Below are 25454 nucleotides of genomic sequence, written 5' to 3'. Positions count from 1 at the left end.
ACTGGAGTCACTATAGAGAAGAATCTTGGGAGTGACTTTTTACTGGCATTTTTTGACACTAGTTCAATCTCCTTTATATTCTTAGGATGACTGGAAAATGAAGTTCAATGTAGATAAATGTAAGCTCATGCATTTTGGGAACGGAATCTGGGGCACAACTTATAATTTAAAAGGGGTAGAGTTAGGGAAATCATCAATGGAGAAGTACTTGGGGTGCACATTGACAATAGACTTAGCTGTTGTGCTCAATGTCAAGGAGCAGCAGCCAAAGCCAAGAAGATATTAGCTTGCATGAAAAGAGGCATAGAGGCTAGGGATGACAACTTAATGTTGCCACTATTTAAACCATTGGTGTGGCCTCATCTAGAATTCAGTGTTCAGTTCTGGGCACCACTCTATATAAAATATATTTTGGAACAGAAAGAGGTTCAGAGCAGCACAACTAAATTGGTTAAGGGTTTAAAATCATTGTGCTATGAAGAAATGTTAGCCAGGATAGGTATGTTCACGTTAGAAAAGAGGCATCTAAGATACACAAATACATCAAGGGTCAATACAGAGAACTGTCCGTTGATCTAGTTACTATGAGGACTGTGCAGAAGACAAGGAGGCACCCCCTAAGGTTAGAGAAGACGTTCCATACCCTGCAAAAGGAAGAGATTCTTTACAGTAAGGGCAGTTAAGATATGGAATTCTCTGCTGGAAAAGGTTGTGATGACTCACTCAGTTAAATTGGTACAAAGTGGTATGACAAACACATTGGCGCTCGGTGTATAGCCAGAAAAGATGAAGGATTTATATCACCATTAATTCCAGAGCTGTTTCAACTGGTTTACAGCGATATCCTGTAATAGTAATAACCTCCCTTTCGCAGGACATGCGACAAGGGGGCAAGACAAAAAAAGAAGGAATAGTGCAAATTATCCTTTAAAAACACAACGTTTTAATAAAAGTCCACACTTACAAACTGTAGACGTTTAACACAGCATAGGGTTTCCAACAGTGGCAAAACAGCAGCACAGGATACAAATGACACAGACACCCGTGGAGAGTCCAAAAGCAGCCCGTCCGGAGCAGGAGACTTGAAGACCTGGGATGTAATGCCTCTTGCAGCTGTTCACCTTGACTGGAACCATTAAACACACTCAACGCGTTTCGAATAACTTCTTCTTCAGGAGTGTTCAATGGTAGGGCATTCAAACCCTATATTTATAGTCCCACAATCTGCAGATACACCTGTTTGGAATCCCGTCTGATTTACACAGGCAGGATGTCCGGGTGTAATAACCGGAAACAAGATGGCCGTGCGTGTCACGGTCGCTAGTTACGCTGGAACGCGGAAGTAATAATGCGTGTCAATGACGCGGAGGGACACGGAAATGGAATTCCTTAGTTAACATCACTCGCAATATCAGATTCTTTCAACTGCGCATTAACTACTTTAATCTTGCGACGTTTTTAGATGCTACGGCCATCTTGTCTCGGGTATAGAAGAAATTTACAGAGAAATTTCTCTAATTATCTACAAAAAAAGGGAATAAATGTCAGTATTCAGACATAAAAAACATTTTTATACACATATACACAAATAAGAAAAAAAAAGAAAAAAAGAGAACAGTGATATGACCAGGTTCACATCAAGAAGGGTTTGAGCTCAAATTCACCATTGAGTCCCTGTGGCACCAGGGTCCTCAACCTGTGAATCCACTTCATCTCTGCCCTGGAAAGTCTGACTTCTATATCACTGTATCTCCAATTGCTAGAAACTTGCTCTATTCCCCAGAAATTTCTTATTTTACATGGGTTAGACTCATGACAGGATTTAAAGTGTGTTGACACAGTGTGGGTCATTAAACCTTTTTTAATATTGTATACATGTTCGGCTAACCGAACCTTCATCTGCCGGGAAGTCTTCCCCACATATGTTAGGCCACATTCACATTGCAGGGCGTATACAATACTTTTTGAGTGACAAGTAATGAAGTGATTTATTTTATATGTAGTTCCGTTTATTTCAAAATCGACTTTCTTCCTTATATCGGATTTAACAGTTTTGCACATAAGGCAGGTTCCACAGCGGTGGAAACCATTAGTCCTTGTGCTTTTTCTTGTCGCTATTTCGGATGAGCTATTAACCAAATGATTACGTAAATTAGGAGCTCTCCTATATATAAAAAGTGTTTTTTCTGGTAGAATTTTAGACAATACTGGATCTCTTTGTAGTAGTTTCCAGTTGGCCCTAAACACTTTTTCTACCTCCTTATGATGAGAATTGTATTGACTTATGAAAGCAAATTGGAACTTACTATCGGCTTCTACTGAATTTTGTTTTACTTGAATTATTTCTGCCCTATCGATTTGTTCTATTCTAGATCTGGACTTTTTTAATGCTTCAATGGGATATCCCTTGGCTGTAAGCCGTTCTGTCACTTCATTTAATTGTGACTCACAAACATCCGCATCAGTACAATTCCTTTTGATGCGGGTGTACTGGCCAAAAGGTATACAACTAAGCCAGCTACGATGATGTTCACTGTTAATGTCTATAAAACCATTTGAATCAGTAGGTTTACGATACGTTTTAGTTTTAAGGGTATTAGCCTCGACATATATAACCAAGTCGAGGAATGATAAGGATCCAGTACTAAAATTGTAACTTAAATTAATAGAAAAAGTGTTTGAATTAAGTTGTTCATTAAATAAATTCAAAGCAGATAAATCCCCACACCAAATAAAGAAAATATCATCAATAAATCGATGCCAGGACACCAGACTCGCCACCAGCTCGCCACCTGGCCAGATGGTTTGCTCCTCCCAGCTACGCCAAGTTGGCGTAGCTGGGGGCGAATCTGGTGCCCATCGCTGTCCCCACGCACTGTAAATAATAATTACCTTCGTGAAAAAAATAATTATTGGTTAAAATGAAAAGAATACTCTCTAATAGGAATTCCTTGATTGGTTCTTCAAGGTTACTTCTATTAAGAAAAAAGGATACTGCTTCAAGGCCCTTTTCATTAGATATAACTGTATATAGGGTACTAACATCAGCTGTACCCAAAATACAACCATCGTTCCACCTAACATCAGATATTTTTCTAAGTATATCACCCGTATCCTTTAAATAGGCTTTTGTTCCTACAACAAGCGGTTGGAGAAAAAAGTCGACAAAAGCCGACAAGTTGCTTGTGATGCTGTTACAACCCGAAATTATCGGGCGACCCGGGGGGTGTAAGGGATCTTTATGTACTTTGGGGAGTACATATATACAGGGGGTGGATGGATTTTTAATATTAATATATTCGTATTCTTTTTCTGTTATAGTGCTGTTCGCTAATGCCCTATTAGTCATATTAAGCAAACATTTTTTTATTTTTTCTAAGGGGTCGGTTTTTAATTTTTTATATGTATTGTTTGTATTTAGCTGTTTCTCAATTTCTTTTAAATACATCTCACGGGGCATAATTACCACCCCGCCCCCCTTATCCGCAGGTTTTATAACTAAACTAGTGTCGCTTTTTAGGGATATAAGAGCTAAGAATTCCTTTTTATTAAGGTTTAACCTTTTCTTATTTTTCTTCTGCAGGATTTTTTCAATTTACTCACAGACTACTTTATTAAAGCATTCCAAAAAGGGTCCCCTACAATGGGTGGGGTTAAATGTAGAAGGTGGTTTAAACTTAGATCTTTCATCAACAGTTTCATTAGTGGCAGGAGGGACTTCTTCATTTTTAGTGAAAAACCTTTTTAATGCCAATTTTCGGATTTATTTTTGTACATCCAGAAAAAGGTCAAAGGAATTAGGTTGAAATGTGGGGGCAAATTTCAACCCTTTTGTAAGGATGCTTAATTCCTCCTCTGTTAATTCTCTATCTGTTAAATTAAAGATTTTACCTTTGTTGGATTCATTCAATTGTGTATCAATTAATTTCGTCCTATTTTTCCTCCTGCAAATAATCTTTCTTATTCTCCTTTTTTATCCAGGGGACAGTGGAGACCCCGGAGGTTTTAGCCCATCCCCCTGATAAACATAAAAAAACGAGGAGAGGTAAAAGGGGGGGCATTGTTAAAAGATCCTCAAAAAAAACAAAAAGGAGGAAAAATAGGACGAAATTAATTGATACACAATTGAATGAATCCAACAAAGGTAAAATCTTTAATTTAACAGATAGAGAATTAACAGAGGAGGAATTAAGCATCCTTACAAAAGGGTTGAAATTTGCCCCCACATTTCAACCTAATTCCTTTGACCTTTTTCTGGATGTACAAAAATACATCCGAAAATTGGCATTAAAAAGGTTTTTCACTAAAAATGAAGAAGTCCCTCCTGCCACTAATGAAACTGTTGATGAAAGATCTAAGTTTAAACCACCTTCTACATTTAACCCCACCCATTGTAGGGGACCCTTTTTGGAATGCTTTAATAAAGTAGTCTGTGAGGAAATTGAAAAAATCCTGCAGAAGAAAAATAAGAAAAGGTTAAACCTTAATAAAAAGGAATTTTTAGCTCTTAAATCCCTAAAAAGCGACACTAGTTTAGTTATAAAACCTGCGGATAAGGGGGGCGGGGTGGTAATTATGCCCCGTGAGATGTATTTAAAAGAAATTGAGAAACAGCTAAATACAAACAATACATATAAAAAATTAAAAACCGACCCCTTAGAAAAAATGTTTGCTTAATATGACTAATAGGGCATTAGCGAACAGCACTATAACAGAAAAAGAATATGAATATATTCATATTAAAAATCCATCCACCCCCTGTATATATGTACTCCCCAAAGTACATAAAGATCCCTTACACCCCCCGGGTCGCCCGATAATTTTGGGTTGTAACAGCATCACAAGCAACTTGTCGGCTTTTGTCGACTTTTTTCTCCAACCGCTTGTTGTAGGAACAAAAGCCTATTTAAAGGATACGGGTGATATACTTAGAAAAATATCTGATGTTAGGTGGAACGATGGTTGTATTTTGGGTACAGCTGATGTTAGTACCCTATATACAGTTATATCTAATGAAAAGGGCCTTGAAGCAGTATCCTTTTTTCTTAATAGAAGTAACCTTGAAGAACCAATCAAGGAATTCCTATTAGAGAGTATTCTTTTCATTTTAACCAATAATTATTTTTTTCACGAAGGTAATTATTATTTACAGTGCGTGGGGACAGCGATGGGCACCAGATTCACCCCCAGCTACGCCAACCTTTTCATGGCGTATTGGGAGGAGCAAACCATCTGGCCAGGTGGCGAGCTGGTGGCGAGTCTGGTGTCCTGGCATCGATTTATTGATGATATTTTCTTTATTTGGTGTGGGGATTTATCTGCTTTTATTTAGTGAACAACTTAATTCAAACACTTTTTCTATTAATTTAAGTTACAATTTTAGTACTGGATCCTTATCATTCCTCGACTTGGTTATATATGTCGAGGCTAATACCCTTAAAACTAAAACGTATCGTAAACCTACTGATTCAAATGGTTTTATAGACATTAACAGTGAACATCATTGTAGCTGGCTTAGTGGTATACCTTTTGGCCAGTACACCCGCATCAAAAGGAATTGTACTGATGCGGATGTTTGTGAGTCACAATTAAATGAAGTGACAGAACGGCTTACAGCCAAGGGATATCCCATTGAAGCATTAAAAAAGTCCAGATCTAGAATAGAACAAATCGATAGGGCAGAACTAATTCAAGTAAAACAAAATTCAGTAGAAGCCGATAGTAAGTTCCAATTTGCTTTCATAAGTCAATACAATTCTCGTCATAAGGAGGTAGAAAAAGTGTTTAGGGCCAACTGGAAACTACTACAAAGAGATCCAGTATTGTCTAAAATTATACCAGAAAAACCACTTTTTATATATAGGAGAGCTCCTAATTTACGTAATCATTTGGTTAATAGCTCATCCGAAATAGCGACAAGAAAAAGCACAAGGACTAATGGTTTCCACCGCTGTGGAACCTGCCTTATGTGCAAAACTGTTAAATCCGATATAAGGAAGAAAGTCGATTTTGAAATAAACGGAACTACATATAAAATAAATCACTTCATTACTTGTGTTACCATATAGGCATAGATATTGTTTTATACCATCATTAATGTAATGTGATTTTAACCATAGTATATATTATGTATGTGTATATAAAATAGGAATAGCTTAATAATTAGGATATCAGAGTTTAATGTTTAGACATCGTAGTATAGCTTTTGGGTTTACTAAATAATATAAATGACCACTTTGTAACATATCAAATGCAACTGAATTCATTTAGGAGACAAAATGTCTTAGGCATACTGTTAAGCAAATAGAGTGTTGTTACCCTCCCCAGATAAATCGATATTTATTAATTAAGTTCATATAGTACTTTGTATGCCTGATAGAGAGGGTCAAGGCAGATGTGCATACAATTGGCTTCAGGATGTGTTTGGGAGTCATAAAACCCCCTGTGCCCAGGATATAAGTTTTATGACAGGACAGGTCAGGGAAACAACCCTTTTGTTCACAGCCTGAGCAAACAGATCCTTGATTAACCTAAAGGAAGACTAGATTTTATGACACCTTGAGTCTTGGGAACCAATATTATCCCAGGGGAACAGGCAATTTCAATCACTGAATTGGTGATATAAGGAAAGAGACAGATAGAGCACACACACACTGACACACTTACAGGCACACATGGACAGTCAGTAAGAAACCCATTCAGTGAGTCAGGAGGAGAGATGTGAGACACGAGCAGGAGAGAGAACGGAACCGAAGCAATGGGCTGGCGTGAGAGACTAACAGTAAATATGGTAGTTATGAATGCTCGTTTATGGGTATAGGTATAATTTATGTCAGTATCGTAGCAGTCTAAGTCTGTCAATTGTTTAATGTAATTTTATGTAATATAAGCAAGGAGGCGTATATAAATATATATATAATAGCTTATACATCAATTACTGTGTTAATGTATTCTGTAATGGTTTGTTTTGCCTGTAAATAAATATCAGACTTTCTGAGCTAAAATTACAAGTCTAGAACTCTTATATTTTGGGAATTAGATTGATTAGTACTCTGCATATTGTATTATAAAGTATATTAGAATATAATTGCAGATGTCAAATATATATGTTATATCAATACAAGATATAATAAATATATTTTATATAATATTTCACTCTCAATAATTATTATTGGGATAAGAGAGATATATGATTCCCAAAACTCAACAATGGCGACCACGGACGGGACTTGTACATTTTGGTATCTGATTGTATGATTATAATATTTATAAGGAGTAGCAGATGCGTGAAGCTGGCTACCTAACCTACAGAATCACAGTGAGGATGTATCTAGGAAAACGTAATACTATTGTGTATTTTTTATCTTGCATTGTTTGTAGACCTAGAATAACGTATTGGTAGAACAGAACTGATATTCCATAGTTACAATTATCTGGGAGTGCACGCTTAGATATTGATATATGGCATCATTCAGCAATATTTTTAACTAATACTATATTTACTAGGCTCAGCACAAGGGCTGGTTAGCCTGCTGACACATTGCAAGATCACAGTGGGGTATGTTACTTAATAGGCACATGATAATTGTAAGGCCTAGAATAAAATAGAATGGAAATGAGCATTTCCAAATAAATGATAATTAGTACCAGATATTAGAGTTAACTTTGAGAATCCGGACACTCTCATTGGGAGGATATCTTGTGTACAAAATATAAATATAGCATTGCAAAACGTGTGCAATGCTGAATTTACATAAAGTTACAGTAGCATTCAGGAAAATGCCCAAAACTGTTACTTTAGGAGCTAAAGAGAAATCAGGTTCACGCTTTAAGAGCGCATGCCTGAAAATGAACGCAAAAATGCATTCATTGTTAAAGTCCCTTAAAGGGAAGAAAACCAAACAGGAAAATATAGGAACAAACGCAAGAAGCCTGGCAGTTTGTAATCAAACTGGCAAGATCTCTTGTGAAGACATAATAGAAACACCCAACACTACACAGAGAAATAGTGTTGCTGTATGTGAGACTCTGTACACAGGGTCTACAGAAGTCAGGAATGACTTTATCAGACAAGAACTTGAAATGGAGAATGAAAAATATATGTTGCAGGATTGCATCAATGTGCAGCCTACAGAGGCTGTTATTGTCACATACACCATAAACAAACAAGCCTCTCTGATAGAGGAAGGAGACAACACTGTGCAAGATGTATCCATCATCAAAAGGCACATTAACACAAAGAAGGGAATAGCAAAAGGAGATGATCCCTATTATGATTTTAGCCAGTGGGAAGATCAGTGTAACGTCAGTGTAACTTATGTGGAGAGGTGTTCTACTGAGCACACTCTCAGAGTTCCCATTGTGATGGAAGAATTTGTTACTAAAGGAAACCTGTCAATAGCCTTAGGCCCAGACAGCAGCAGTATAGTGCACACAGGGGAGGAGCAGTTCTCCATGATGCAAACTCCCATGGTAACCAAAGTTGTTACACATGCAACCCCTAAAATCATGTGTCCACCTAAAAATGCATTTAAAGGGAAGATCTATGAAATGAATTTGAGCATGCATGTTTACATACATAGCTCCCACACCTTTGTAACCTCCACACAGCAGTTAAGACCAACTAGTAGTGGAGCAAAGGTTTGCAGTCTCTCAGAGAGACCAAATGCAGATCAATCTGAAAACACCACACCAAGGTTCAGCAATGATACAAAGTGTCACCAGGATGAATATGTTTTTGTACCCTGGAAACCTAACAATTTTGTTATAGATCTGGACAGGCAGAAAGCCCTCCTGAAACCTGCAAAAGGTATCCGGCACGGATTAACAAGTTTCTCTCCCCACAAGAATATTTTCCAGGGCTGGCAAAATTCTCCAAGGCTGAAGAGTCGCACTGAACAGCAAGCACTGCAGATGGAGAAGTGCTGGATTCAGACCACTTCAGGGAGTGCAAACACAAGTCAGACGGTGGTATCACTTATTTTACTTTTAAAACCCAATGTAGCCATTGTTTGCTTTGAGAGGATCTCACATGTTAAACCAGCCCAGTTTTCCAAGTTAAATTTGCCCAGCATCATATATGCAGCAGAGTTTGTGCTGTCAATGACACACAAAACTACAGAAAGTAAAGACTGCCACGGACCAGCAACCATTGCTAGTTATTAAGAAGTCCTTAAAGCCATAGTTATGGAAAGTCTGCATCTGGCAGCATAGAGGAGAGAAATGGTACAGACCAGAAAACATGGCCAGCAATGTTGGACCAGTAGATAGCACAAAAGATATAGCAGCATTGTCACACCAGTTTGTAAATAGCAATAATAGTAATTGTATTTCTTTTTGGGTTTTAATTTTAGGTTACAAGTTCTACACAGCAGCAACGAAGCTCCAATTCACACCAAAGAACAAGTTCTACTAACCCTTTTATTGCTGCAATTATGCAAACAGCCAGTATCTGTGGCCTAAGGTGGATCCAAAAACTGTCACATGGACAAAAATCAAAGGACCTTTGTTTTTATTAGTTTCTTTTTCTTTCTTCAGTCCTTCAGAGAAGGAAAAGGTTTAACTACAGCAACTATTTGTTTTCTGGACACATGGACAAAATCCCCTTTTCTCTTCTTCAGGAGAAGTTCATTAACCCCCTCACTACAGCAATCATTGTTTGTTTGTTTGTCAGGACACTGACACATGGACATTCCATTTACAGTGTGTATCATTCTCACCACCAAGTATGCAGAATCCTTTTGTACATACTTTTTTTTAATTGCCGATCAATTCACACATATGATCTTCATTCTTATGTCATTGTATATACCTTGTAAATATTTTAATTTTTCTTCATATTCTTCTTATGAGTATATGCTGATTATATATATACGCTTCCTTCTTAAAAAGCTTCAAACTAATTTAAATATCAGACAAAGAATGGTATGCCTTACATCAAATTGTAAAAGAGAAACGTTTTGTTAGTTGTTGAGATGGACCATTCTCTTAATACAGACTTAACCAAGTCTAGAATGAATAATAGCATAGATAGAATATTGTAGTTATTGTATATGCACATGGCTGCATATCACACAACACTGGATGGAATGCCATATAGCCAAACCCATTCTTAACAGATATTTAATATTTGTTTGAAGCAAAATCATAGTCATTTGTTGTATTGATAGGATGTTTTCATAGATAAGTCAAATCAAAATATTATTGTTGGTTATAGGATTTAGTTGGTGAAGGGTTATTTTAGTTTAAGATAACATAAGTATATAGGGAGGTAGGTAAGAGATCAGAGACTGAATGGTAAATTATTATTCAGTGAGGAAATTTAGTATAAACGGAGTGGATCCTTTAGAATCTACCCCAGACATTTACCTGCCAATGCCTGAAGATAAATGTTCTTATCAACAAGTAAAGCAAAAATACTTGGTTAAAGTTTCAACTGCTGGATTCAACGTCACAAACTGTTTTGGTTCAACACAACGAGGTTGGGGTTAAAGAGAGACATGGACACTTATCATGATTGCAGCGCGATAATCTTAAAGGACGCACAAGGACACTTGTCACGATCACAGCGATAATCGTAAAGGACGCACAAAGCAAACTCGCTAAGGACTGCATCAATGAGGCTTATCAAAGGGCCTGTATTTTTCAAAACTGTGGTGAAGAAATTTATCAAGACCACAGCACTCCAAGGGCCGCACATTCCCTCTATACTCGTAAATCAACACTGCAAGCAAGTCAACAGTGTCTATGAAGAATTCTACTTCTACGTCCACCATACTGCAAATGTAAAGTGTCTCCAAGAACTGCAACCCACACAGGTGACAGCACTCAGCCATGAAATCACTGTGAGCAACAATACAAGGAAAGTGTCCTCACTCATCGACCAAACAAAATCTACAAGGCGAGCTGTGGCGTGGCATATAACTGTCTGTAGCAATGAAAATATTTTCCTCATGAATACTGAATATAAATAACCTCTGTCCCTGGTCAAATTTAGTTATTATAGGGTAAAATAGGTTAATTAAATGAAGGATATTTCATACCAATGGTTAATTTATGGTTAGGATAGTTTGGAAAAGAATTTTGGAAATATATAAGAAACAATATGGTAATTTACTGTGTGACCAATCAAAATAATTTCTCATGGTCACAAGCGGGGGACTGTTACCATATAGGCATAGATATTGTTTTATACCATCATTAATGTAATGTGATTTTAACCATAGTATATATTATGTATGTGTATATAAAATAGGAATAGCTTAATAATTAGGATATCAGAGTTTAATGTTTAGACATCGTAGTATAGCTTTTGGGTTTACTAAATAATATAAATGACCACTTTGTAACATATCAAATGCAACTGAATTCATTTAGGAGACAAAATGTCTTAGGCATACTGTTAAGCAAATAGAGTGTTGTTACCCTCCCCAGATAAATCGATATTTATTAATTAAGTTCATATAGTACTTTGTATGCCTGATAGAGAGGGTCAAGGCAGATGTGCATACAATTGGCTTCAGGATGTGTTTGGGAGTCATAAAACCCCCTGTGCCCAGGATATAAGTTTTATGACAGGACAGGTCAGGGAAACAACCCTTTTGTTCACAGCCTGAGCAAACAGATCCTTGATTAACCTAAAGGAAGACTAGATTTTATGACACCTTGAGTCTTGGGAACCAATATTATCCCAGGGGAACAGGCAATTTCAATCACTGAATTGGTGATATAAGGAAAGAGACAGATAGAGCACACACACACTGACACACTTACAGGCACACATGGACAGTCAGTAAGAAACCCATTCAGTGAGTCAGGAGGAGAGATGTGAGACACGAGCAGGAGAGAGAACGGAACCGAAGCAATGGGCTGGCGTGAGAGACTAACAGTAAATATGGTAGTTATGAATGCTTGTTTATGGGTATAGGTATAATTTATGTCAGTATCGTAGCAGTCTAAGTCTGTCAATTGTTTAATGTAATTTTATGTAATATAAGCAAGGAGGCGTATATAAATATATATATAATAGCTTATACATCAATTACTGTGTTAATGTATTCTGTAATGGTTTGTTTTGCCTGTAAATAAATATCAGACTTTCTGAGCTAAAATTACAAGTCTAGAACTCTTATATTTTGGGAATTAGATTGATTAGTACTCTGCATATTGTATTATAAAGTATATTAGAATATAATTGCAGATGTCAAATATATATGTTATATCAATACAAGATATAATAAATATATTTTATATAATATTTCACTCTCAATAATTATTATTGGGATAAGAGAGATATATGATTCCCAAAACTCAACACTTGTCACTCAAAAAGTATTGTATACGCCCTGCAATGTGAATGTGGCCTAACATATGTGGGGAAGACTTCTACGGCAGATGAAGGTTCGGTTAGCCGAACATGTATACAATATTAAAAAAGGTTTAATGACCCACACTGTGTCAACACACTTTAAATCCTGTCATGAGTCTAACCCATGTAAAATAAGAAATTTCTGGGGAATAGAGCAAGTTTCTAGCAATTGGAGATACAGTGATATAGAAGTCAGACTTTCCAGGGCAGAGATGAAGTGGATTCACAGGTTGAGGACCCTGGTGCCACAGGGACTCAATGGTGAATTTGAGCTCAAACCCTTCTTGATGTGAACCTGGTCATATCACTGTTCTCTTTTTTTCTTTTTTTTCTTATTTGTGTATATGTGTATAAAAATGTTTTTTTATGTCTGAATACTGACATTTATTCCCTTTTTTTGTAGATAATTAGAGAAATTTCTCTGTAAATTTCTTCTATACCCGAGACAAGATGGCCGTAGCATCTAAAAACGGCGCAAGATTAAAGTAGTTAATGCGCAGTTGAAAGAATCTGATATTGCGAGTGATGTTAACTAAGGAATTCCATTTCCGTGTCCCTCCGCGTCATTGACACGCATTATTACTTCCGCGTTCCAGCGTAACTAGCGACCGTGACACGCACGGCCATCTTGTTTCCGGTTATTACACCCGGACATCCTGCCTGTGTAAATCAGACGGGATTCCAAACAGGTGTATCTGCAGATTGTGGGACTATAAATATAGGGTTTGAATGCCCTACCATTGAACACTCCTGAAGAAGAAGTTATTCGAAACGCGTTGAGTGTGTTTAATGGTTCCAGTCGAGGTGAACAGCTGCAAGAGGCATTACATCCCAGGTCTTCAAGTCTCCTGCTCCGGACGGGCTGCTTTTGGACTCTCCACTGGTGTCTGTGTCATTTGTATCCTGTGCTGCTGTTTTGCCACTGTTGGAAACCCTATGCTGTTTTCAACGTCTACAGTTTGTAAGTGTGGACTTTTATTAAAACGTTGTGTTTTTAAAGGATAATTTGCACTATTCCTTCTTTTTTTGTCTTGCCCCCTTGTCGCATGTCCTGCGAAAGGGAGGTTATTACTATTACAGGATATCGCTGTAAACCAGTTGAAACAGCTCTGGAATTAATGGTGATATAAATCCTTCATCTTTTCTGGCTATACACCGAGCGCCAATGTGTTTGTCATACCACTTTGTACCAATTTTCCTGTTGTAAGGTGTTTCACTGGATGTTTACCTTTGGTGTATGATAGACTTGGCTGCACAGTGTATTTAATCGCGCACCACGATTGTTAACTATCTGTTTTCACTTCCAATGACTCACTCAGTTGATACATTTAAGAAAGGGTTAGACACATTTTTAGCCGAACAAAATATCCAGAGATATAACCATTAATTATAATGTATAATAGTGGACCAGTAAGGAATATAACAGCTATTGGATGGTGAATTCTAACTTAAAATCCTATCTTAAAATAATTTTCAAATTATAACCTGTACATTACAGTTATTCAATTATTGGTTGAACTTGATGGACTAAAGTCTTTTTTTCAACCTCATCAACTATGACTGGGACTGGTTGCTGTGTTCAGTTGAGTAATTAACTGCCTGGGATTGGCTGCAGATGATGGCAATTAGCTCTCAAAATCAATGGGAATCTGCAATGCTGACCACGTGCTACCCACAGCTTTTCCAGACAATGATGAAGCTTCCAGAGATGTGAAGAGCGAATCTCCTACAGCACGTGCTTCTGGATGTTGACAGTTTTACCCAAAGTTATGTTCTTGGACATCTTCTAGAATAGAAAAGAGAGAAATACATTCTCTTTAAGTGAGCTCCATAGTTCTTTTGGTCCTCAATGTCATCTCCATGCTGTCAATACTCAGATCTAATTTTTCTTCCCTGACCTCTCCTCCTCTCTCCTCTGATTTGTTTTATGTACTTTTGGCTCTATATAAATAAAGCATAATAGTAGTAATAATAATACACTATTTGAAGTAGAAAATAAAAGGTGCAGATGGGAGAGTATCACGAATCACCCCTGCTATTCAATGCTGCAATAAATCGAGTCCTGATTGTTATAAGATGGGAGTCCGGTGGCGGGGGTGCGTGTATTCGGTTGGGCAGCATCCCAGATGCTCAGTAAGCTGCAATCTACAATTTGAACTCTAGATGGTTGCCTTGGATGGTTCCTCCATGGGCAGATTATGAATAGTTTGAAGAATTTAACCTTTGAAGTGCACCCAAAAAGGCTGCCTCACCTGGTATGCCCATGGCTGGGATAAAAAAAACACAGATTGTTTTTTGACCCTACCCTACACTGCAACCATCCTTTTTGTGTCATCTCTTCTAGGCTTATTCTGTTCCACCAAGGTTAATCCTATGTAGTGCAACTAAGACGGCTGCATCATTACAGCCTACTCAGTAGATTTTCCCTTTCTATTTCTGTGTTTATTTCTCAATTTGCTGTAACACATGCTATACTTTTTGATTACTATTGTAAAGCGCTACGGAATCTGCTGCGCTATATAAGAAACTGATAATAAATAAATAAATGTCTGTAAAGCCCCTTGAGTTGTATGAGAGAAAGAACACAATATAAATTAAATATATGGTACTTATGTATGATCTGGGCTCCCATGTTAAATGCACCCCATTTTTTCATACCCCTACTATCCAACTATGCATAGAGTTGATTTTATATAGTGTGGCGAGCGCAGCGAGCCACCGTGCCCGAAGCGTGGTGAGCGCAGCGAGCCCCGCGAGGGGACGCGGTCTCATAAGAAAAACGGGAGCCCAGATATTACATAAGTACCAAATATATTGTATTATTATTATTTATTTATTTACAGTTTCTTATATAGCGCAGCAGATTCCGTTGCACTTTACAATAGTAGACAGTGATAAAACAAACTGGGTAACAACAGACAGACTTGGAGGTTAGAGGGCCCTGCTGCAAGCTTACGATCTATAGAGATATAGGAGTGTTACACAAGGACAGGCATCAGTAATAGCATAGCAGTCCCACCAAGTTACAAGTCCAGAAGGGAAGCTATATAATACATAAGTGCCTCAGAGGGTTATGCGTGTAGAATTTAAATATGATAAGCTTGCCTGAAGAGGTGAGTTTTCAGGGAACACTTGAAAATTTGGAGGCTAGTGGAGAGTCTTATTGTGCGTGGAAAGGCATTCCATAGGATGGGAGCAGCCCGATGAAAGTCCTGTAATAGTAAATGGGAGCTAGTGATCCGTTCAGAAGAGAGACACAAATCTTGTGCAGAGCGGAGTGGTCGAGATGGGAGATATTTTGTGATAAGTAGAGATATATATGCTGGTGCAGTATGGTTAATAGCTTTATATGCTAGTAGAAGTGTTTTATATTGAATACGGTAAGATATAGGTAACCAATGGAGGGACTGGCAGAGCAGATCAGCAGACGATGAGCATCTTGCAAGGAAGATCAGCCTAGCAGCAGAATTTAAAATGGATTGTAGTCGTGAGAGTCTGTTCTTGGGAAGACCAGTTAGGAGACTATTGCAATAATCAATGCGGGATATAATGAGTGCATGGATAAGAGATTTAGGAGTGTCTTGTGTGAGATACGGTCGTATTTTGTATATGTTTTTTAGATGCATGTAACATGATTTGGAGACAGATTGAATGTGGGGAAGAAAGGACAGGTGAGAGTCGAGGATGAACCCTAAGCGACGAGCTTGTGGGTGTAGGGTAGATTGTCGAGTTGTCAACAGTGATGGAGATATCAGGATGGTAACCATTCTTAGTTGGCGGGAATATAAGTAATTCTGTTTTCGAAATATTGAGTTTGAGTTGGCGAGAAGACATCCAAAATTAGATGGCAGAGAGACATTCAGAGACTCTGCCCAAAACCACTGGTGAGAACTCTGGGGTTGATAGATAGATTTGAGTATCATCTGCATATAAGTGATACTGAAATTTGAAAGAGCTGATTAGTTTGCCAAGCGAGGAGGTATAGATTGAGAAAAGCAGAGGACCTAAGACTGAGCCTTGCGGAACTCCGACTGACAGAGGTAGTGAAGAGGAAGTAGAGTCAGAGAAGCGAACAGTGTAAGAGCGATCAGATAGGTAAGATGTTAACCAGGAAATGTCTGTATCATTAAGACCTAGGGAGTGTAGTGTTTGTAAAAGCAGAGTGTGATCCATAGTGTCAAACGCAGCAGAAAGATCTAGAAGAATAAGCAGTGAGTAATGGCCTTTAGACTTAGAAGTTACCAGATCATTCACCACTTTAGTCAGTGCTGTCTCAGTGAAGTGTTGAGAGCAAAAGCCTGACTGAAGCGGGTCTAATAGGGTGTTAGAGTTAAGAAAGTTTGTTAGGCGAGAGTAGACAAGTCTTGGAGAGGCATGGGAGCTGAGAGATAGGACGATAGTTAGAGAGACAGTTAGGGTCAGAATTGTGTTTTTTTCAGAATGGGAGTAGTCACTGCGTGTTTGAGCAGAGATGGAACAGTACCAGTAGCAAGAGAGAGATTGCAGATTTTAGTTAAGGTTGGAATAAGCACAGGAGATAGATTTTTAATGACTTGTGCAGGTATAGGATCAATAGGAGAGGTAGTAGAGTAGGAGGATAAAAAGAGTGCGGATACTTTCTTTTCATTTGTGGGCTCAAACGAAGAGAAAGTGCCAGGTTGTGGAGCATACCATTTCATCTCGGATGTTATCAATCTTGTCCTTAAAGTAGGAGGCAAGTTCTTGTGCACTGATGGTAGCCGGTGGGGGAGAAGGGGGAGGGTACAGAAGAGACTTAAAGGTGTTAAAAAGTCGCTTGGTGGCACGAGAAGAGATAAGAGATTGGTAGTATGTTTGTTTGGCTGTGTCCAAAGCATTGCAATAGGAGTGGTAGCTAGTCTTGTGAGGAAATCAGTCATATTACGAGATTTACGCCATTGGCGTTCTACTTTACGTGACTGATTTCGTAGTTGTCTTGTTGTTTTGGAGTGCCACGGTTGGCATCTAAGCCTACGTGGGGTATAATGGGTAATTGGAGCCACTTTATCGAGGGCTGTTTCAAGAGTCAGGTAGAGGTGGGAAACAGCAGAGTCAGGAGAGGTAAATGTAGAAATTAGTGAGAGCTGTTGTTGGTGGAAAGTTATGGAAAATTAATAGCATTAGTATTTCTGCGGGTTAGAGTAGGCATGCATGATTTCTGTGTCAGTGAGCTTGAGTTAATGTAGGAGAGTGAGAGGGTAATGAGATTGTGATTAGAGGGAGGGAAGGGAGTGTTAGTAAAATCAGAGACTGAGCACAGCCTGGTGAAAATAATGTCAAGGCAGTGGCCTTCCTCATGAGTAGAGGCGTCAGACCACTGGGAGAGGCCAAGAGAGGAGGTTAGAGAGAGGAGTTTGGAGGCATGCAGAGATGGTGGACTGTCAATAGCAATGTTGAAGTCACCCAGGATGATAGTGTAGATGTCAGAGGATAAGAAATGGGGGGAGCCAGGCAGAGACATTTTCCAGAAATTTAGATTTGGGAAGCCCAGGTGGGCGATAGATAGCAGCAACACGCAGATAGAAAGGGGGAAACCCTAATGGAGTGTACTTCAAATGATGTAAATGTGAGTGAAGGAACTGGTGGTAGAACTGAGTATGTGAAGGCTTGTGACAGTAATATACCAACTCCACCTCCTTTACAGTTACCAGGCCTGGAGGTGTGAGTGAGTATTATTATTATGTTAAGTATAGTGGTATGTACTTCCAATATTCACCTTTTCACCTACAAAAACAACATATGACTACTAATGCAATATTGTAACATGTTTTTGTGCACCTTTTCTGTTTTTTGATGAGCTGCCAGTACAGGGTTAATCATGCTGTTTTTGATATACTAGTTTTTAATGTTTTATTTTATTTCACTTTCTCTAGCTTGGGTCCTGGCTGAACTACAGTATACATATCAACAAGGTTTATTCATCTCTACCTACAGTATAACCTTTTCTAGTAAACTGTTACAGTATTTCATCTTTATTGTGATAACACATACACTATCTGGGGGTTATTCAGATTTGATCGCTGATGTGCGAATTCGCAATCCATTTGATTATAGAAAGACTGCATGCGTACGCTGAAAATAGCGAAAATATTTACTCACAATTTGCCCAACAGGAAGTCGGCATTTGGGGGTGGACACCTGCCGTTTTCTGTAAGTGTCCGAAAAAAAACGCAGGCATGCCCAGGCATTTTAAGGGAGGGTCTGTGACATTAGCGCAGGCCTCAATCAGCATATCTCTGTCGCAGAGTTGTGGTAATGTCAATTAGACCCACTGGCAAACCAATCAGCTCTTTCGGATTTCAGTATCACTTGTATGGGGACGATACTCAAATCTATCTATCATCCCCAGAGTTGTCACCAGTGGTTTTGGGCCAAGTCTCTGAATGCCTCTCTGCCATCTCATCTTGGATGTCTTCTCACCACCTCAAACTCAGTATTTCTAAAACGGAATTAATTATATTCCCACCAACCTACCATTCTGATATCTCCATAACTGTTGACCACTTGACAATCTACACCACAAGCTTGTTGCCTAGGGATCATCCTCAACTCTGAACTGTCCTTTGTTCACCATATGCAATCTGTCTCCAAATTATGTTACATGCATCTAAAAAACATATCCAAAATATGACCCTGTCCTACACAAGACACTACTAAATCTCTTATCCATGCACTCATTATATCCCGCATTAAACTATTGCAATAGTCTTCTAATACTATTTTAGTATCCTAAATTTAGACTGTCTGTAAATACCCTGTTTTGTTGTATCACTGTCTGCTATTGTAAAGCGCAACGGAATATGCTGCGCTATATAAGAAACTGTTAATAAATAAATAATAAATAAATACTACTTTCAGACCGCAAATGCCGTGTCGCACACGGGATTAGGACACGGGTCCCATCCCCAGAGCAACACGGCATATGCGGTCTGAAAGTTCCGACACGACACAGCATATTGCCGAGTCGGTGACGTCACATGGTGAGGAGCTGGGCGGCGGCGCGTCATCGGGGGCTCGGGAGGAGGCAATACTACACGGGTCGCTCGACCCAGGCACCCGTTCACACTGCACTTGACATGGATCATAGCCGTGTTCAACCCTGGTCATTACCAGGGTTGAACACCCGTGTTGCTCGACCCGTGGTGGCCTTTTCAGACCGCACCTTGACCCGTGTTGGGGCCGCAAGAACACGGCAATAACCCGGGTCTAGAGTGCGGTCTGAAAGCGGTATAACTGGTCTTCACAATAACAGACTCTCGCGACTGCAATCCATTTTGGTACTGCTTTCCTAGCACGGCGCCCACGATTAACATTGCATTAATCGCAAGCATCGCATGCATCTTATGTGTTTCTGCACCACAAGATGCTTGCGATTAATGCGACTACAGTGATTTTTTTTCATCGTACCCATTTTTATCGCATGCATCGCATCAGTACTGTAAACATGCATACAATGTATGCGATGGACGCGATTTACGTGATTTCATACATTTGACGCTCACAGGCCCATCACTAATAGGTCTTACCCTTTTTCTGCATAGTGACATCTCTGATTGGTTTATTAACCATTATTCTGCATAGTAACATATGTTTACATAACACTAAACATTTTTTCACTGTAATTCCAACTCCCTGTGTGAGACTGACAGATAGCAACATATGTCACATATGTTGTTATATGCTATTGCACATAGCAACCACGATGTTAAATGCAGCCCCACGCCAACCCCCCACTATAAACGTGAACCCGAAGCGTGGCGAGCGGCGGCGGTACTGCGATGGGTGCCGTGCTAGGAAAGCAGTACCTCCATTTTAAATGCTGCTGTTAGGCTGATCTTCCTAGCAAGACACACATCGTCTACTGATCCACTCTGCCTCTCTCTCCAGTGGTTGCTTGTATTTTACCATATTCAATATAAAATACTTCTACTCATATATAAAGCGATTAAACATACTACACCAACATATATTTCTTTACTTATCTCAAAATATCTCCCATCTCGACCACTCCGCTCTGCACAAGATCTGCGTCTCTCTTCTGCACGGATCACTAGCTCCCATCCACTATTACAGAACTTTCACCAGGCTGCTCCCACCCTATGGAATTCCCTTCCACACACAATAAGACTCTCCACTAGCCTCCAAACTTTCAAGCGTTCCCTGAAAACTCACCTCTTCAGGCAAGCCTATCATATTTAAGTTCTACACGCATAACCCTCTGAAGCACTTATATATCTTATAGCTTCCCTTCTGGACTTGCAACTTGATGGGACTGCTATGCTATTTCTGATGCCTGTCCTTGTGTTTCCCTCCTATGTTCCTATAGATTGTAAGTTTGCAGCAGGGCCCTCTTGCCTCCATGTTTGTCTGTTGTTACCCAGTATGTTCTATCACTGTCTACAATTGTAAAGCACAATGGAATCTGCTGCGCTATATGGGAAACTAAATAAATAAGCATACTGACATATGCAAAGACTGGTATGAGAATTTTTTTATGGATGTGCAACAGGATAGCAATATTTGCAATTCACTCGCAGATTTGCACAGGATGGGTTTTCTTTCCATCTGGGCAGTTACTAACTACTCGCAGTCATCTTCAACTCTGCAGATGAGCAATCAGGTCTGCCCATCTCATTGAATTATTAGCAATCATATATATATATATATATATATATATATATATATATAGAGAGAGAGAGAGAGAGAGAGAGAGAGAGAGAGAGAGAGAGAGAGAAAAGTCCTGTTAAGATGCTGCAGAGCACACAGAACAACCGGCACCAGTCATGGGAATGAAATTCAATATAAATTTATTTAATGAAAAATATCCAGGCTCAGTACAGTGAGATAATCATGGACACCCATCAGGCAGATACAACAAGGCAATACTTTACGCGTCTCCTCGACGGCCGTTTCGGCGCACACAGCGCCTTCATCAAGAGGGGTCATCAAGACACTGAGCCAGAGACCTCGAATATAAGAGGTGTACAGAGCCATACTATATATATATATATATATATATATATATATATATATATATATATATATATATACAGGCGAAATCCGGCACTCGATTCAAATAATATCACAGCATCACAATTGCAGTTTGCAACGTTTCGAGCCTTTTATTGGCCCGTCGTCAGGCAGTACAGTATCAAAAAATACAGGTTACAACACATACCTTTATACCCAAGTGTTCTCAAACCTCGCGCCGTCCCGGGCTGTGGTTTCCGCCCATCAACCGGAAGTTCAGAGCGCATCACACTCCTGTTCCCCTCGGGAGCTTGGCGTGTCACCATAGTAACCCGGCGCGCTCAGTGTGAGTGCATATATACAATGTTACCTTCACCTAAAATAGACAAAATACATTACAAACATGTAACATATATTTACAAATTTACAAGCAATATATAAAGAAATACTGGTGCATAACCTACACATCAGAAAAAAGAGATTTCTTTCCCCCACCGTATTAGGATACTTATTTATAAGAACATACTGAGATTTAATTGTTCATTTAACCCTCTCGGGTGTACAGTATCCAATATGTGTATCCATTTTGACTCGAGGCATAAGAGCTTTTTTCCTCTGTCACCCCCCCTATGGTCATCTGGGACATGATCAATTATCATGTGTTTGAGGTTCGATATTGTGTGGTGCTCTTTCAGAAAATGCTTGGCAACGGGCTGATCATTACCCTTCCCACTGAGGGCTGCTCTTATAGCAGAACGATGTAAGGCCATGCGTTCTTTAAATGGCAATATCGTCTTCCCTATATATGCCATACCACATGGGCATTTAATCATATATATAACATGAGATGTACTACATGTTAAGGGGTACCTGATATTATATTTAGTCCCATTATGTGGATGATGGAAATGTTTTCCTGCTATCATGTGTCCACAGGTCGTACAACCTGTGCATTTATGACAGCCATTCTGTCTTTCAGTGATGCCGTTTAAAATTTTAGCATGTTCCGTGATATCAGACCTAATGACCCAGTCCCGTACGTTTTTACCTCGTTTATAACAAGGTCGGATTTTGGTTCTTTTTAAACATCTGAGGTCTTTATCGTTCTGTATTATGGGCCATAGGTTCTGAGTGATTTTATTAGTTTGTTTATGTACCACATCATAATTTCGTACCCAATTTATCACATCTGTTTTGTTGTTATCAGTAACTTTGGGTTTGAGTATTTTATCCCTAGTTAGCATGTCCACCTTCATTTTTGCTGTTGATAATACATCCTCCTGATAACCCCGTGCTCTAAATTTATTTAGCATTATCTGCATTTGAGCCTCACATTCTACTTCATCACTGTTAATTCTTTTTACTCTAAGTAGTTGTGAGTAAGGTAGGCTATCAATAGTAGAGTGGGGATGAAAGCTATCCGCCCTCAAAAGTGTATTACGGTCTGTGGGTTTAGTGTAGAGACTTGTGACTATTCTGTTGTCCTCCAATTTAATATTCACATCAAGAAAGGGTACACATTCTTTACTCATCATAAATGTAAATTTGATGGGACTTTCTCTCCCATTAATAGACAACATAAGCTCATGGAATTCTTCATAGCTACCTACCCATAACAGGAACAAGTCATCGATAAATCTCCTAAAAAAGAGAATCTTATCTCTGACTTCTCTGTTAAAGAACAGGTCTTTTTCCATTATCGCCATATAGGCATTCGCATACGTAGGAGCGACATGAGAACCCATCGCAACTCCTGTTAGTTGGGCATAGTATTTACCGTTAAAGTAAAAATAGTTGCGTTCTAGGATCAATCTCAACAACTTCAAAAAACATTTGACATCTGGACCTTTATACAACTCGTTGTCCACCAGTAATTTCTCCACAGCCAGTATGCCACCATCATGTGGAATACTGGTGTAAAGACTTGTGATGTCCAGGGTCACCAGCCACACATTTTGAGGCAATTCCCCCAATTCTTGAAGACAAACCAACAAATCAAATGTATCCTTAATATAGGTGTCCCCCGCCTGTACACACGGCTGCAAGTAAAAATCTAGATATTGTGATACATTACTATACAGTGAATCACGCGCAGATATAATTGGCCTACCTGGCGGATTTACATTATTTTTATGTATTTTCGGCAGCGTGTACAGGAGGGGAACCCTTGGATACTCGGTAGTCAAGAAATGCAAAGTATCATCATTGATCACACCACTGCTGTGCATACTTTTAAGCATACCATCCAATTCAATTTTGTATCTGTTGGTGGGATCTCTGCTCAGTGTCATATACGTACTTTGAACACTTAATTGACTATAAATCTCTTGAATATATTTGTCGACATCTAATATCACCACCCCTCCCCCCTTATCTGCTGCCCGAAAGACAACATCACGATATGAGCCCAAATTTTTTAGGGCTTTCCACTCCTCAGGGGTTAAGTTGTTTTTGTAAATTTGCCGGGTTTTAGTAGCTTCTAGCATCTGGTTGTCGACTGCTTTTGTAAAACCTTGTATGGCCATATTATTAGATGTGGGATCAAATTTAGACTTTCTCCGAAATTCAGAAACTTCCCGTTCTGAGGGTGCTCTATCTGTGTTACTAAAGAACTCTCTCAGTCTCAGAGTCCTACTGAATTTGAAATGGTCGACACGCCAATCAAATGAATCAAAAGGGTTAGTTGGTACATACCCTAATCCTTTGTTGAGCACTGATATTTCTGTCTCAGAGAATGTCCTTTTAGACAAATTAAACACTAGGGTTTCTTCTTTCCCCCAGCTCTGTTTCTTCTTCCCACGGTTGCACTGGCCTCCTCTCCGGACTCAATGTTTTTTGTACCCCGGCCTTTCCTCGTTGTTACACCTAAAGGGGGTCTTTGGGCGGTGTTATATCTCCTGGTCTGCTGGTCTGAATCATCTGATGAATTCTGGTAGTCACTGGACATCGCATCTCTTCTCCCTCTCCAAGCCTGCTGGCGTCTTCTGTTGGGAAACGATTGTTGACCATCTGGTCCTCCTGATAGCCATCGGTAGACCTTTAGTTCCTGGTAATCTCTATCCACTATTTCAAATTTCTTCTTTTTGAAAGTAACTAACTCTTTCTTATATAAGGCTATTTGGGTTTGCAGTTTTTCAAATAACGCAACATCGGTAGTGGGTGAATATAACGTGATGTGTTTGAGCTGATATTCATCGATCTTTTTCTTTATCACTGATAATTCTCTTGCAGACTCCTCCACCACGAGTGTCATAAGATCAATTGAACATTTGTTCATCACCGCTACCCAGCGTCTTACAAACTCCTTATTATATCTCCCGATGGTGGGTGAATTTTTCACCCGAAATCCTCTCGGGATTTTCTTTTCTCTTATATATTCGGATAGAGTCACACCATGAAGTAAAAAGTCTACCTCTTTCTTTTTAAATTTGAGTAAGGTGTTGAAATATTCGTCTTTATCTGTTGTGTCTGTGGGGTCCCGTAGCCTTTCTTTAAATAATGCGGCTTCAGTTTCACTCTCCGAGAGACTTAACATTTCTCCAAATGGAATATCATTCCAATTGAATCCACTTGCTTCATCCATTGTAGCTGGCTCTAACCTCGTGCTCCGATATTCAGAGTGAGGGAGCCTTTACTGCTGGATTCAGTAGTTCTTGTTCACCGCGTATCTGGTTCTAACCGTGCACTCAAAAACAGAGTAGGGAACCTTTCTTACTTTGTGGACAGTGTGTCTCATGTACAGAATAGTCTCGTCTTAAGTAATCACCAATCTTCACTGCACACTCGGTGCAGACTAGTTGTAATCCAGGTGAAGACAAATGCACATATACGTACTGGTACTCGGGATCAATCTAGCAGCAGTGCTCAGACTTTCAATGGAGAAAACTTTCGGCTGGGTCTCCAATCATATGTATAATACGAGTAGTCGGCACTTGCTTTCCAAAAATCGCTGTCGGTGCCACGGAAGGAAGAGGTAATGTATATACAGGCGAAATCCGGCACTCGATTCAAATAATATCACAGCATCACAATTGCAGTTTGCAACGTTTCGAGCCTTTTATTGGCCCGTCGTCAGGCAGTACAGTATCAAAAAATACAG

The sequence above is a fragment of the Crinia signifera genome, chromosome 1 (genome assembly GCF_055691185.1).
Source record: "Crinia signifera chromosome 1, ASM5569118v1, whole genome shotgun sequence".
NCBI classification, from domain to species: domain Eukaryota; kingdom Metazoa; phylum Chordata; class Amphibia; order Anura; family Myobatrachidae; genus Crinia; species Crinia signifera.
The sequence above is the reverse complement of the archived record's forward strand: the minus strand, read 5'-3'. Positions refer to the sequence as shown.